Genomic DNA, 12,863 nt, shown 5'->3' on the forward strand with positions numbered 1-12,863 from the left:
CTCGTTTTCCAAAGCAGGTAGTACACAGGCTACCTGCTTTGCAACGCAGGTCCCGAAGGGGCTACCTGCACTGAGAGCCAGTTTGGCTGTGCAGAGCCTGCGTTGGCCCAAATTTTCCTAGTGCATTTGGGGTTTCCTCCTTTCTCTTGCCTGTTTTCACTTAGTTTTGCTGCTAGGTGTCAGTCTTGTGCCTGTTTTGAAACAAATATTACTTGCCATCATTCTGCCTCTGTTATATAACGAAATTGTACTTGTTCTTTGTATTTCTTACTCATTTACAATTTCCCATAACGAAAAGTAAACTAGCCATGCTTTTGGCCTCTTAGATCTGAACCTGTGTTAGGCATTTTGCTGGTCTAAAGAGTTAGCTTGTTTGCTGTCCATAGCTGATTAGTCTTTTTACTTTCGTTAGTATGGTTTGATTTCATGTATTTCCAGTGATTAAGCAAGTGAATCTTAAGGTGTCTTTTGATTTTGGACAAGCTTGTTTACTTTCGCTTTAAATCGAAATCAAAGTTATATAACCACTTTCTTTTTGTATCCATCCACATTAAGAAAGAGAAAAAGAAAATACATGCATTGTGCATTTTGCATTTGACTGCGTGCTTGACGATTTAGGAAAAATTTGCATTTTAGTGTGTGCTCTATGATCTGTGTGAAAAGATTTGCCTTTCTTTTCCCTCAGTAGTTAAGGTTTTCAAAGTTGAAAGATTGAAAAGTTTGCTTCTCATCTTAGACTGCATTCAGGAATTTGTTATATACATCTCGTGGTGATCCTTAAAGGCAAACTGATAAGCAAGATCAACATTAAAATAAATCCAATTTACATAACAACGCTTTGTAACATAACGCAAACGCATAGAGGTCTAGGTAGAGACGTGTTCCGGCGTCGTTAAACATAGTGACTGTCGATCTCTACGAAGGTGGGTGATTCCTCCTGAGAGTCGGTCGCACTAATACGGACTTGTGCTCCCACGTACCCTCACGTATATATTGGGAGACCCCTATAGGAAATTATCCTTTATCCATAGGAAGCCGTGTCGACCGCCCTACTGATCGCGATGCAGTGAACACAGCATTCACGAAGATCGACCACCCGTACCGTAAAACGTATTCTGTGGTTTCGCGAAAAGTTTGGCACACCCTCTGCCTAGAACTCCAGAGCAGTTTCTTTTGGCCTTTTTCAAACTCTATAACTGAAAAAGTCCATCCGAGCATTTGTCACTTCGGGCTCGTTAAAACATCGAAGGCGACTAGAGTCATCTTTAGCTTTTTCTCGACTCTTAAAACATGAAAAAGCAAGTTTGTGTCTAAAAGCGTCGTTAATAAAATTTATTTTAAGCGGAACATAATCACCTGTTATTCCCACGTTGATCTTTCAGTTGAAAAGTATGGAGCCCACCAACCAAGGAAGTAACCTTGGAGGAAGTCCAAATCCCTTCTCCTCTTGGGGAGATGTTGGTGCGCCTCATATGGCAACATTGTCACTTCCAGGATTGACAATTGGCCTACCTGTATGGCTCTTTTCAACTAATGTAGTCCAGATCGCCACTAATCCTGAGCAGTCGAATCAACAGTCAGAACAGTCTAGAGCTACCCACCAGCCTTCCACTTCTTACAATTCTTCCTCTGATCCTTCATCTTCACAAGGTAGAGCCGGCAAAAGTCAGCCTCCCATGGAGAAGAAGGAAAAGAAGAAAAGAGAAAAGAAGCAGAAGGGGCCTATGGCGAAGGCGACTGGGGGCAAGCAAAAGACAGCTGACAAAAACCCACACACTGCACCGACCGGGCCTAAATCGCCATGTGTCATTTGCAAAGGGGCCCACTTCCATCGTGATTGTCCTTGTATTCCCCGGATACTAAGGGACTGGTCCCCAAGGTTGCACAATCCGGTAGCATCAACCTCTGGTAGTCATGTTGATTGCAGTCCATCAACTAGCGAGAGTGAAGGATGAAGAGGGAGACCAAGATCACCCTGTATATTGTGTGAAGGCGACCACACCATCCACAAATGTCCATTCTTAGATGAGGCAAAGAGAGTTTTAGAAGATCGTCCGGTTTCACCGTTACGACTTCCTCCTGGATACCAAAAACTCGCGCCTAATCCCTCAATAGTTGAAAATCCAGCTGACCCACCCAAGTGGTCAGCTGAAGTATCGGTCATTGAGAATGAATCTTCTGAATCCAGACCAGACGAAAGTCTAAAGGTCGAAACGGCAGTTGACCCGGTTCTTCCTTCAAAGGTTTCATCGTCCAATGACTCCGTCATTGAAGACCCATCTTCAAATGACACCCTCACTGAAGAGGATAAGGATGACACCGTCCATATTCTTTTCATCACACAGACTCTGATGAGCATCAGGGCAATGCGCCCATTCCTTTATCGCAGGAAGGAACATCGTCAGGGTCGTATCCGGCCGTATATTCGGTCCCACCACCAAGCAACCTAGTTGTATCCTTTGATTGGAATCAACTAGGCAGACCCCGGTTACCAGCCAGTATCCCATTCAGAATCATAGTCCAAATCTACAGAATGGTGATGGCTGGAACTATCATTGATGAAGGGGCATCTGTGAGTATCCTTTCCTCTATTGCTTGGAAAGCACTGGGTTGCCCGGCGCTTTTACCTGAGATGAGAAATTTATCAGGTTTTGATAAAGGAACCAGTCACCCGTTAGGGATTCTCCCCAATGTTCCAGTTACATTGAAAGGGAAGACAGTTCGCATGAACATCATGGTCGTCCAGGGACCCTTGGCATATAACTTACTCCTTGGACGAGACTATATATATTGCATGGAGGCAATAGTGTCCTCGCTCTTTAGAGTCATGTGTTTTCCGCACGAAGGAAGAATGGTCAAGCTCGTAGACCAACTTTCATTTCCAGGATCACGCATTGCAAATAGTCAAATACCATCCCTTAACGGTTTATTCACTCAAGGAATGCCACCGCCCCCGGTTCTACTTCCCGATGAATGCGAGTAATTCGAGAAGAAAAGAACTGGGACCCAGGGGGCATGCACCCTGGCCTGCCTCGGGCAGAGAAAACCTTAGGTATAAAGTTAATTTCCGCAGAAGGATGGACTAGTCCGTACCCCGTCCGGCAGAGGAAGAGAGGGTTGTTCTAGGATAAAATTCTTTTGTCAAAGTTATGTTGAAGCGGAAGAATCGCTCCCTTTGTCTAAAAAAGTAGGCTCTCCTAAGGAGGAGATCCATTTGTGGCAGCAAGTAGCCACCATCTTTGAATGTCAAGCCTCACCCATTAAAACAATATGTTTTGAAGGATAAGTAGGGGCAGTCTCCAAAGAAAGAGATGAAATTGCTGCAACAAGTAGTCACCATCCTTAGCAACCTAATGATAGACATCGCCGAAAAAGAGTTTAGTTTGCGGCAGCAAACAAAACCATTTTTCGGATAATAAGTAAGAGATGGCAGAATCTCGAAATTATACTTTATACCTGGGGGCATGCAAACCTTTTGGAGTGCAAGCATGGGACGACTATTTATTTTTTTAAATTTTTAGGTCCTCCCTTTAAACCTGTAGGTCTAACCCGTTAAACTCGTAGGATTAGCCGTTTCCAGCTTGCATAAAGAAAGGATGAAAGGCAAAAGTTAAAACCTGCCAAATTGGAGTAATTAGTGAGGTATCGCTCCTTAAATAAGATTACCTCACCTAAAGCATTCCTTGTATTAAGACTGGTATAAATTGAGCAGTTTTAGCAATGTTCATGCTCGTTAAAAAATAAACACAAGAATCGAGCAGTTTTTGTGTAGAGTTCATGCTCGTTAAAAAATAAACATAATTTGTGAGCAATCTTTCCCTAACAGTTCAAGCTCACCCAGAAAAAATGAACCGGTAAACAACCTCGAGAAATGTAACCTTTGAAAGCCATATTAAAAGCCCTTGGTCGTGTTTATATGCCATCACCTCCATCCGTTCATTTGGCCAATCGTTCACCTCCATATGTTTGTTTACCCATTTTGAGGAACAGCTGCGAAGAGTGATTTCATTTAGCCATCCTTGTGACACTGCCGTGATTGGAGAATTCCAACCTGTACCTGGAATCTGCTGCTATCCCTGTTCATCACTCGTTCCTCAAAAGACGAGTCTTCTTTGAGCTCTTTTCACTGACTCGTAAAATATGAAATGTTTGCCGAGTTTTGGCCTTCCAGCTCGTTAAAGGACAGGAAGAGCTATCCCTCCTCTAGATTTTAATCTTTTTGGACCTGAGGGATTATTACACAAAAAGATCGAGCGCTTGTTTTGTTCGGCTCGTTAAAGAAATCGAAAATTCATCCCTTCTGTATTGTTTTATACTTTTTCGGACTTAAGGGATTAGAAGATGAAAAAGGAATTTTGGAGTTAACTTTTCGTACCTTTTCAGACTCTCTAAAAATGAAAAGGACCGAGTTTTCTTTGTTGTTAGACTCGTTAAAATGATTAAATAGCGACAAACTTGTCTTTAGACGAGAACGAGTTTCCCTATCGCTAGGCTCGTTAAAACATAGCGATGGGCTTGCCCGAAGGGCAGGTTATAGAACAAGCATATGTTATCCTCCTCAAGCTTGACAAAAATAAAGAGGTACTGGTCAGTAATGACTGGGGAAAAATTGGGAGAACCTCACAGCATTAATGGTAGCAAGTCACTCTTGAACATGACACTTTGTCCTCCATATCACATCGGGTTGGGTTGTTTCATTCACCGGTCTCATAACCATGGTCCTCGCCACACCATCCACAGTTGGGGTAATGCTACCAATCCATCACATCAGTGTCGTTATATGTTCAAGAGATGTGGTTCTGTAAAGAGTCAACTGTGTTCCACCCACTGCCATACATTATCCTTCATCCACTTCATGACCGCCACCCTGAATCATACATCACAGTTTGTTTTCACCTCATCACAATCACTAGCTCCGTTCCGTGTCACTGATGTGGGATTCATTAAGGCCCTCCTTTGACGGATCGCTCCTTGTCGACATCAGCTCATTATCCAACGAGTTGATCTAGGAACACCCCCCTCAGTACTTTGAAGCTTGCATGCCTCAATGGCAAGTTTCTCACTTCCGGCGACAGGTATACATCAATGACCTTCGACCAGAAGATTTTGCATGGTGGTCGACGCCAAGTCCTTTATTCCCACCATGTGGATTGTACTGCCGTACCTTGAGGGTCATCATCCTTATCGGTGACTCCTCTCGCGCTTGTTAAAGGTTTACATCATTGACCGGTAATCAAGCGATGTCTTTCCATGTTCGACTTCAAGAAATTCTCACATGGATCGACTTGTACATCGAGTGAAGATCGGAAGAGATTAAAGACCCCGGATCTAGTTTCATCCATCCGGGCTGCGATATATATTCAGGACATAAAGACATTTGATATGTACATCGTTACAGCAGATGATCATCCTTCTCAAAGGATGATAATTTCGGCAGAGAAATATCAGTCTACAATCAGATGATCGTCTGCTCTATGTACCAAAATGTATTTATAAGGCTGAGCATGGGAATGCCCGCCTCAGCTAGATCATGAAAAATGTATGAAAAATAATGTATTGTATTGTATCTTATTACAGGACACTTCTCAGCAGATTGAATGAACTTCAGATCCTCTCAATAAAGCATTTCACCCGATAAACGACCTCATACTTTAGGGGGCATCTGTTATAGACAATTATGTGCCTTACAGAAACAAGCATGAATTGTCAATAATCCAAGGGATCCAAAGTTCCCTAAACATGATGTTCCTACCCCTAGAGGAACAAGGTCAGCAAACCAACATCTCTCAGATCAGTTCTCCACCTGAAAACACTCAAAAAAAAGCAATCCTGAAATCAAAGCAGGTGTTCCACTAGGGTTCTGCGCTGAAACTCAACTGCTCCATGGTGTACCTGCGTTGCAAAGCAGGTAGAACAAAGCCCACCTGCGTTGAGCGAGTTTGGACATGTGGCACACTGAGTCATTGCTCTGGAATCTTCCAAAAATGACACTTGGATCAGGGATTTCGCCTTGTGATGAGTCAGTAGGGAAAAGTATCCGACTCGGATGACCCTATCCCACTCTAAGGGTGACAATTCCTTAGCAACAACTGTAAAACAAACTACTGAAGGTTTACTTCTTTATGAAAGAAAAAGAGAATGGAGAAAGCACTAACCGTTGCCTTGCGCTTAATGTTGAATCCAAACTCTTCTCTTTGGCCGCTTGCTCCTAGCTCTTTGTTCTTCTGCTCGCCCAGCTACAATGAGATCCTGCACAATAACAAAGAAGGAAACTACAAGAGGCATGCAATCATAACTGGTTCATGGATTAGTGTAAACCAAACATGCAATCATCACAATATATAATTGAAACAAGAGCACATAGAAGAACCTCAATAGCTTTTTTTAATGAAGAAATAAAGGTTCTGAGAGTATTACAACCATTGCAGGCTCCAACCCAGCAACACCTCCCAGCAGAAAGAATTGCTCTTCTTCACCTCTCTCAAACAATCACCCAATAACTCGATAATGAAACCAACAGCATATCATTACTTTGCACAAAATTCCAGCCTCCTGAGCTCATAGGAGAGAGCTCAATATATAGATGAATTGAGAAGGGATGAGTCAGCTTGCAACTGATGTGTAGCTGCCTTGTGTCCTCTCTCTCTTCAGTTAATCTTTAGTTGATCTTCAGTTCTTGAGTCCACTTGGTGAACCTTGCTTCCACTTGGAGAAACAAAGCCTCTGACTCATCACAAGGCGAAATCCCTGATCCAAGTGTCATTTTTGGAAGATTCCAGAGCAATGACTCAGTGTGCCACATGTCCAAACTCGCTCAACGCAGGTGGGCTTTGTTCTACCTGCTTTGCAACGCAGGTACACCATGGAGCAGTTGAGTTTCAGCGCAGAACCCTAGTGGAGCACCTGCTTTGATTTCAGGATTGCTTGTTTTTGAGTGTTTTCAGGTGGAGAACTGATCTGAGAGCTGTTGGTTTGCTGACCTTGTTCCTCTAGGGGTAGGAACATCATGTTTAGGGAACTTTGGATCCCTTGGATTATTGACAATTCATGCTTGTTGCTGTAAGGCACAAAATTGTCTATAACAAACGGTAACAATCTTCCCTTGATGAGGGAAACGAATGATTCAGAAGAAAGATGAAGCAACAGCTTGCATCGTGTATATCCAGCTACGTCCGAGAAGGAGGTTGTAGGTTAGAGTAGCATCAATGACTTCAACTTCCATCTCGACCGTCTTCCCTTCCAAAGAGATTGGTAAATGTTGGAGTATACCGTAAGGACGGGACGCTCTTCCATCAAAAGCTTCCAAGGTAGTGGGAGACTGGCTCAACGTTGGAGATCCAATAGCTTTCCAACAGGCAACAGACATGATGCAAGTTGAGGCACCTTCATCAATGACTGTACGATGAATCGTCTTGGAATCAATAATCACCTGTATGAGGAAGGCGATTTGGGGAGGCAGTCTCTGAGTATGGCGTTCTAAGTCAAAAGTTATTAAATCTGAATCAGTCGGGTCTATGCCACCAATGGCAGATAGCATGGACTTCCTCTCAGAAGCGCAGCTCTGGAGAACCTCTAAAGCGGACATAGCGGAGGGAGTCTGTGCTAAGTCCTCAACGATGTTGTAGTGCTGTGCCGCACGAGCATTCGGATTGTACGAGGAGTTCCGGAGTACTCCTTTTGGAGGGGGTCGAAGAGGCGTCTCAGTGGTAGGTCTCTCAATGTGGAGTGGACCTGAACTGAACGGAGGAGCACACGAGGGAACCTCAGGCTCCTTCCCGGCAGATGATAGATAATCTTTCGTTCGAGTACTGATATTAATGGGTATTGTACCAGCCATAAACACTTTAGAACCAAAGGAAGAGGGAGGCTGAGTAGGGTCAGCCACCATTTGATTTTTTTGAGTGTGTTGGGTGGGAAAGGGCTCTTTGAGCACCGCAGGAGTCCCAGGGGCGCCTTTTAACAAACGACTAACTTCGGACCGCCTCGGGCAGTCCTTGGTATAGTGATCCTCATCACAGATAAAACAATGATACTTGGGTTTGCGTTTAGTGCCGTCCTCAGGTTGAGGTTTTGGGGCTTCCTGTTTGGGTTGTTCTGGCTTATTCTTTGCTTTCCCTTTCTTCTTCTCTTTCGAGGCCTTGTTTGCCGTATTAGATTGGACAGCATTAACCTCAGAAGTAACATTTGAACCAGGTGGTGCCTGGGAAGGTTGTTCATTCGAAGCAGATGATTTTTTCTTCGCAGGGTTTGCGGGATTTTTCTTTGAGGATGAACTAACCGAACCAATGATACTGTCAACAGTGGGTGTTGGCGGGGCTTTAGACGTTCCTGGTCTTGGGATATCAGGCAAATAATCATATAATGTACCTGACTGAGAATAAACCAAGTCAAGGTACTGAGCTCGTGCAATAGCTTTCTCTTCAGTGACACACGCTCCCATGGCGATATCCCGAGCTATTGGAGGCACGAACGAAGTCGTAAACCAATTGGTAAGAAGCTTGTCGGGAATCCAAAATTTGATCATACGTCTACGCCATCTCCATTCATGGATATGATCAGAGATATGCGTAGCCGTCGTTTGTCTTAAGGAAGTGAGGAGGTGTGTACCCGTTTCGTATCGAATGGGTAACTGGAAATGAGTGAGAAATGCCATAGCCAAAGAATTGAAATCCTGGAAGGACCCACGATGAAGTTCGATATACCACTTAGCGGCAGAGCCAGTGAGAGTCCGTTGAAAAAGGCAAAGCCGAATTGAATCATCAAGCCATGAATTAGATGAACACCACAAATGATAAGTCATGACATGGGCTTGTGGGTCTTCATTGGCTTTACCATCGAATTTTGGACAGTCACCAGGTATTTTAGTTGGAACTGGAGGCCAATAAGGATTATGAAGAATAGGATCATTGGTTAATTTGGATACATCCGGTAATTCTAAAGTCGCTAAAAATGGTAATTGAGGATTGAAAGACATCTGGGGCTGCTGGTAGGGTGGAGCACCAGGGTTCCAACCAGGTGGCGGTTGCCCCCATGGATTTTGTCCGGACGGATTTGGCCCCATAGTGTATTGGCCATAGGGATTTGTATTTTTCCCTCCAGCATAAGGATTACCAAACGATGCTGCAGATGCGCCATATGGCTGTTGATAAGTTTGCGAGGGATTCGCTTGCAGTTGTTGGTAGTTCTGGTATGGGGCAAATGAAGGTTTCCCTTGAGGTTGTTGGTAGCCATACGGTGGTGGGGCTCCAAATTGAGTTTGAGGACCAGGCTGGGTTGGATAAAAAGTTTGTGATTGAGCCCCAGCCTGCATTTGAAGACCAGATGGGTTTTGGGGTCCCGTTTGGGGCCATGGACCAGATTGAGCAACGCCAAAAGGCTGCCCTGTAGATTGGGCTATCTGGCCAGAAGGAAAACCTTGTTGATACTGAGGTTGGCCGACCTGTCCAGAAGGTTGTACCTGTTGATACTGAGGTTGGCCTACCAGTTGGGATTGGAAATGTTGTTGCGCAGCTGAAGGTTGTCCTAACAGACTAGATGGCTGAGAGGGCTGGGAAGTTGGTTGGCCCAACTGTGTTTGAGGCTGACCAGCTTGCCTAGAAGGTTGTGAATACTGGACAGTAGGCTGACCAAGTGGTTGAGTAACTTGTCCAGATATTGGACCATACTGGACATTGGATTGGTTTGGGTTAATAGTTTGTTGACCAATTTGTCCAGCGGGATAACCGTGCTGGATACCAGGTTGGGCTTGTTGAAAAGATGACTGACCTGAGTTACCAGAAGGTTGCATATAAGAAGAGGAAAAGGGAGCAACAGTAGCGAAAGGATTTCCACGAAAGGATTGCTCTTGTTGGTCTTGAGGGGGCCGTCTTGGAGAATGCGCAGATGAAACTTGGCCACCATGAAAAAAGGTGGAGGTCCAATCAATTGACAATGGAACTGATACCTAAACAACCGGTTAAGATGAAAAATATGGATTGTATGGCCCCTGTATTGGGACATTTGTCATGGGATCAAAAACTCCGAACAAGGAAGCCGAGGGACGACTAAAAATAGGAGTCGAAGAGGCTGCAGAGACCGTCGGAGTGGTTCTGACTGAGGTAACAGATGGACTGCGACTTTGCGGAGTAAAAGGCTCCGTAGCAGGAAAAGTGTGTGATGACCAAATGGGACCCGTGAACGGAGTTCCAGAAGGCATAATATCTCTTAAAGCTTTATAGCCTGGTGGTAAATTTGTAGTAGTAGGTGTACTACTAACATGTATAGGGTCCGTTGAGGTGGGAATTTCACCGCTCGTCGCAACGGACTCATCAGTCGTTGTAGGGGAGAAATCATCCATGTCAGATGAAACATGTGGGACTGACACACGAGGAGAGGTATAGTCCCAAAAAGGGACACCGTCCTCAAAAGGTTCCCACGTAGGGTTCCAATGAAACTGGTAAGTCTTGTCACCTGGGGCACGAGAACTAAGTGGTTGTATACTCAGACTCACAGGAAGACTCACAACCAGTGTCTCGGTAGAAGAAAAAACTGGTAATTCCGCCAGGATGAAACTTCACAAACCTAAGGAATCTACTGAGACAACCCCTTACTCAAACTGACACAAACAAAATCTAATTGGGTAGATGTTATCGTGGCCAATAAATTTTAAGACACTGAACTTGACCTTTTCATATTTTAAGAGTCGAGAAAAGGATAAAAGATGACTCTAGTCTCCTTCGAATGTTTAATGAGCACGAAGTGACAAGACGCTCATAGGCACCTCTTCTTTTAGGGAGTCCGAAAAGGATCAAAAGTGACTACTCTGGAGACTCTAGGTAAAAGGTTTACCAAACAATCCATAAAACTACTTGTACACCTCGGCAATCAGATGAAAACCAAGGACTTCCCGTACTGCAGTCAATCTTCCTGAATGCTGTGTTCAGTGCATTACGGCTTGTAAGGCGGCAGACTCGGCTTCCTATGGATAAAGGATGATAGCCTAGTGGGGTCTCCCGTATATACGCGACGGTACGTGGGAGCTCAGTCCGTATTGGCACCTATCGTTTCACCGTGGAGGAATCACCCAACCACTCGACGATAAACTACCAGGTTTAAAGACGCCGGAACACGTCTCTAACCTAGACCTCTAGAGTATTTGCGTTATGTTCCAATGCGTTGTTATGTTCATTGAGTATATTTTAAAGTTTATCTTCAATTATGTTTCAGTTTTTTGGTCCTACCGTATGTGATATCTCAAAAACTTCTTAAATGCAAACTATATGCCAAAACTATACCATTTGATTCGATGAATTCTATCTAGAGGAGGGTTGAGATCTTTACACAAACGAAATGAAGACTCAGCAAACAACAAAGATCCTAATGCAGCTAATAACAAGAAATGAAATTTTTTCTTTTTCTTTTTAATAGCAACAAATAACAATAAACACTAACTAATATGATGCAAAAGATATTTTGTTTTTCTTTCCTTTAAGATGGCATGATGCATTTAAACAAATCTTAAGAGATATTCACAAGTATACATAATCCAAGTTCACTCAATGAAATAGAACCAATTCTGAAACACCAAAATGAACTATGCAAGCAAGGAAAAACACAAAGACTTTCAATGAACCATGTAATCTAAGTTCAAATGAAGTCGAGCAAAATCCAAAGAGGCTAGAAGTGAATCACCCAAAGCATAGAAGACCAAGCTTTAACAACCACCAAACAGATGCAAAAGAGTATCCAAAAAGTTGACTGGGTCAAGAGAAAACCGAAACAGAAACTGGCAAACACCCAAAGTATGCAAATGTAATCTATGCACACTTTTCATTCATATCCTGAAAATGAGAATTCTAATTATGCAAGTGTGATCTATGCAAGAGAATTCTCAAACAGACGATGATTCTAATGTAATCTAAGAACCAATCAAGTGTAAACCAAGAAAACAGGTGAGAGTTCCAAAGATCATAAACTAAAAACACTCAAAGGCGATTAACACTCATACGCAATTTAGGCCCCCCCGACGAATGAGGGGGGATTTTTTTTGCAAAAATAAAAGCAAAAAGATGCAAAATTGTGAATAGATCGAGACAAACCTCCAAGTAATGATCAAAGGAAATCAAATTAATAATTTGCCAGAAAAAGACTCAAAACCAGTAAAAAAAGACTATGATACATTTAGATGATTGAACAAAACAGGAAACCCAAGCTTGAGAGGCTGTAAACAAGAAAATGAACAAGTTCACAGGGTTGGCGCGACTGTCAGGAAGAAAACTGCGCTAATTGATTATTGGCGCGAGCTGTATACTGGCCACTGGCGCCAATTGGCGCGACTGTCAGATAAAAAACCGCGCCAACAGACTTTGCTGGCTTAAAAAATAAATAAAGCAACCCAGGGTCGGGTTGACCGTACTCAGACGGATCAAACAGCAAATAACAATCTCAGAACTGACCCAGAAAGCTCATTCACTCAAACAGGCAAGAGAAAATTAACATGCAAGACAAACTCCAAATAGCTTTTCCCCAGCGGAGTCGCCAAATTGTTGGTTAGGTAAATCCCCTCTGCGGACAGAGGCAATCCCACTAGCTTAAAACAGAACTAGCCACAATCAATCCATGCTGCCACGCAAGTTCATAGTTGTACATTAAAGGTGAATTAAGAAGACCAACCTGGATTCCAACGCTATAGTCGAAGCAGAGTTGGTGTTCCCGCTCCCTCGCTCCGGCAGGTCACAATCCTTGCGATCCTTGCAAACGGACACCTGCACATGCAAAGGAAGAAACATTTACAAGCATAAAATCCACCAAGGCACAACTATATTTGAGTCAGAAAGGAAATAAATCAACATCACTATAATAGACAATGAGATTGGAACTATAAT

The sequence above is a fragment of the Pinus tabuliformis genome, chromosome 7 (assembly GCF_031772625.1).
Source record: "Pinus tabuliformis cultivar Carrire ecotype Pingquan chromosome 7, CPIR1, whole genome shotgun sequence".
Lineage (NCBI taxonomy): Eukaryota > Viridiplantae > Streptophyta > Pinopsida > Pinales > Pinaceae > Pinus > Pinus tabuliformis.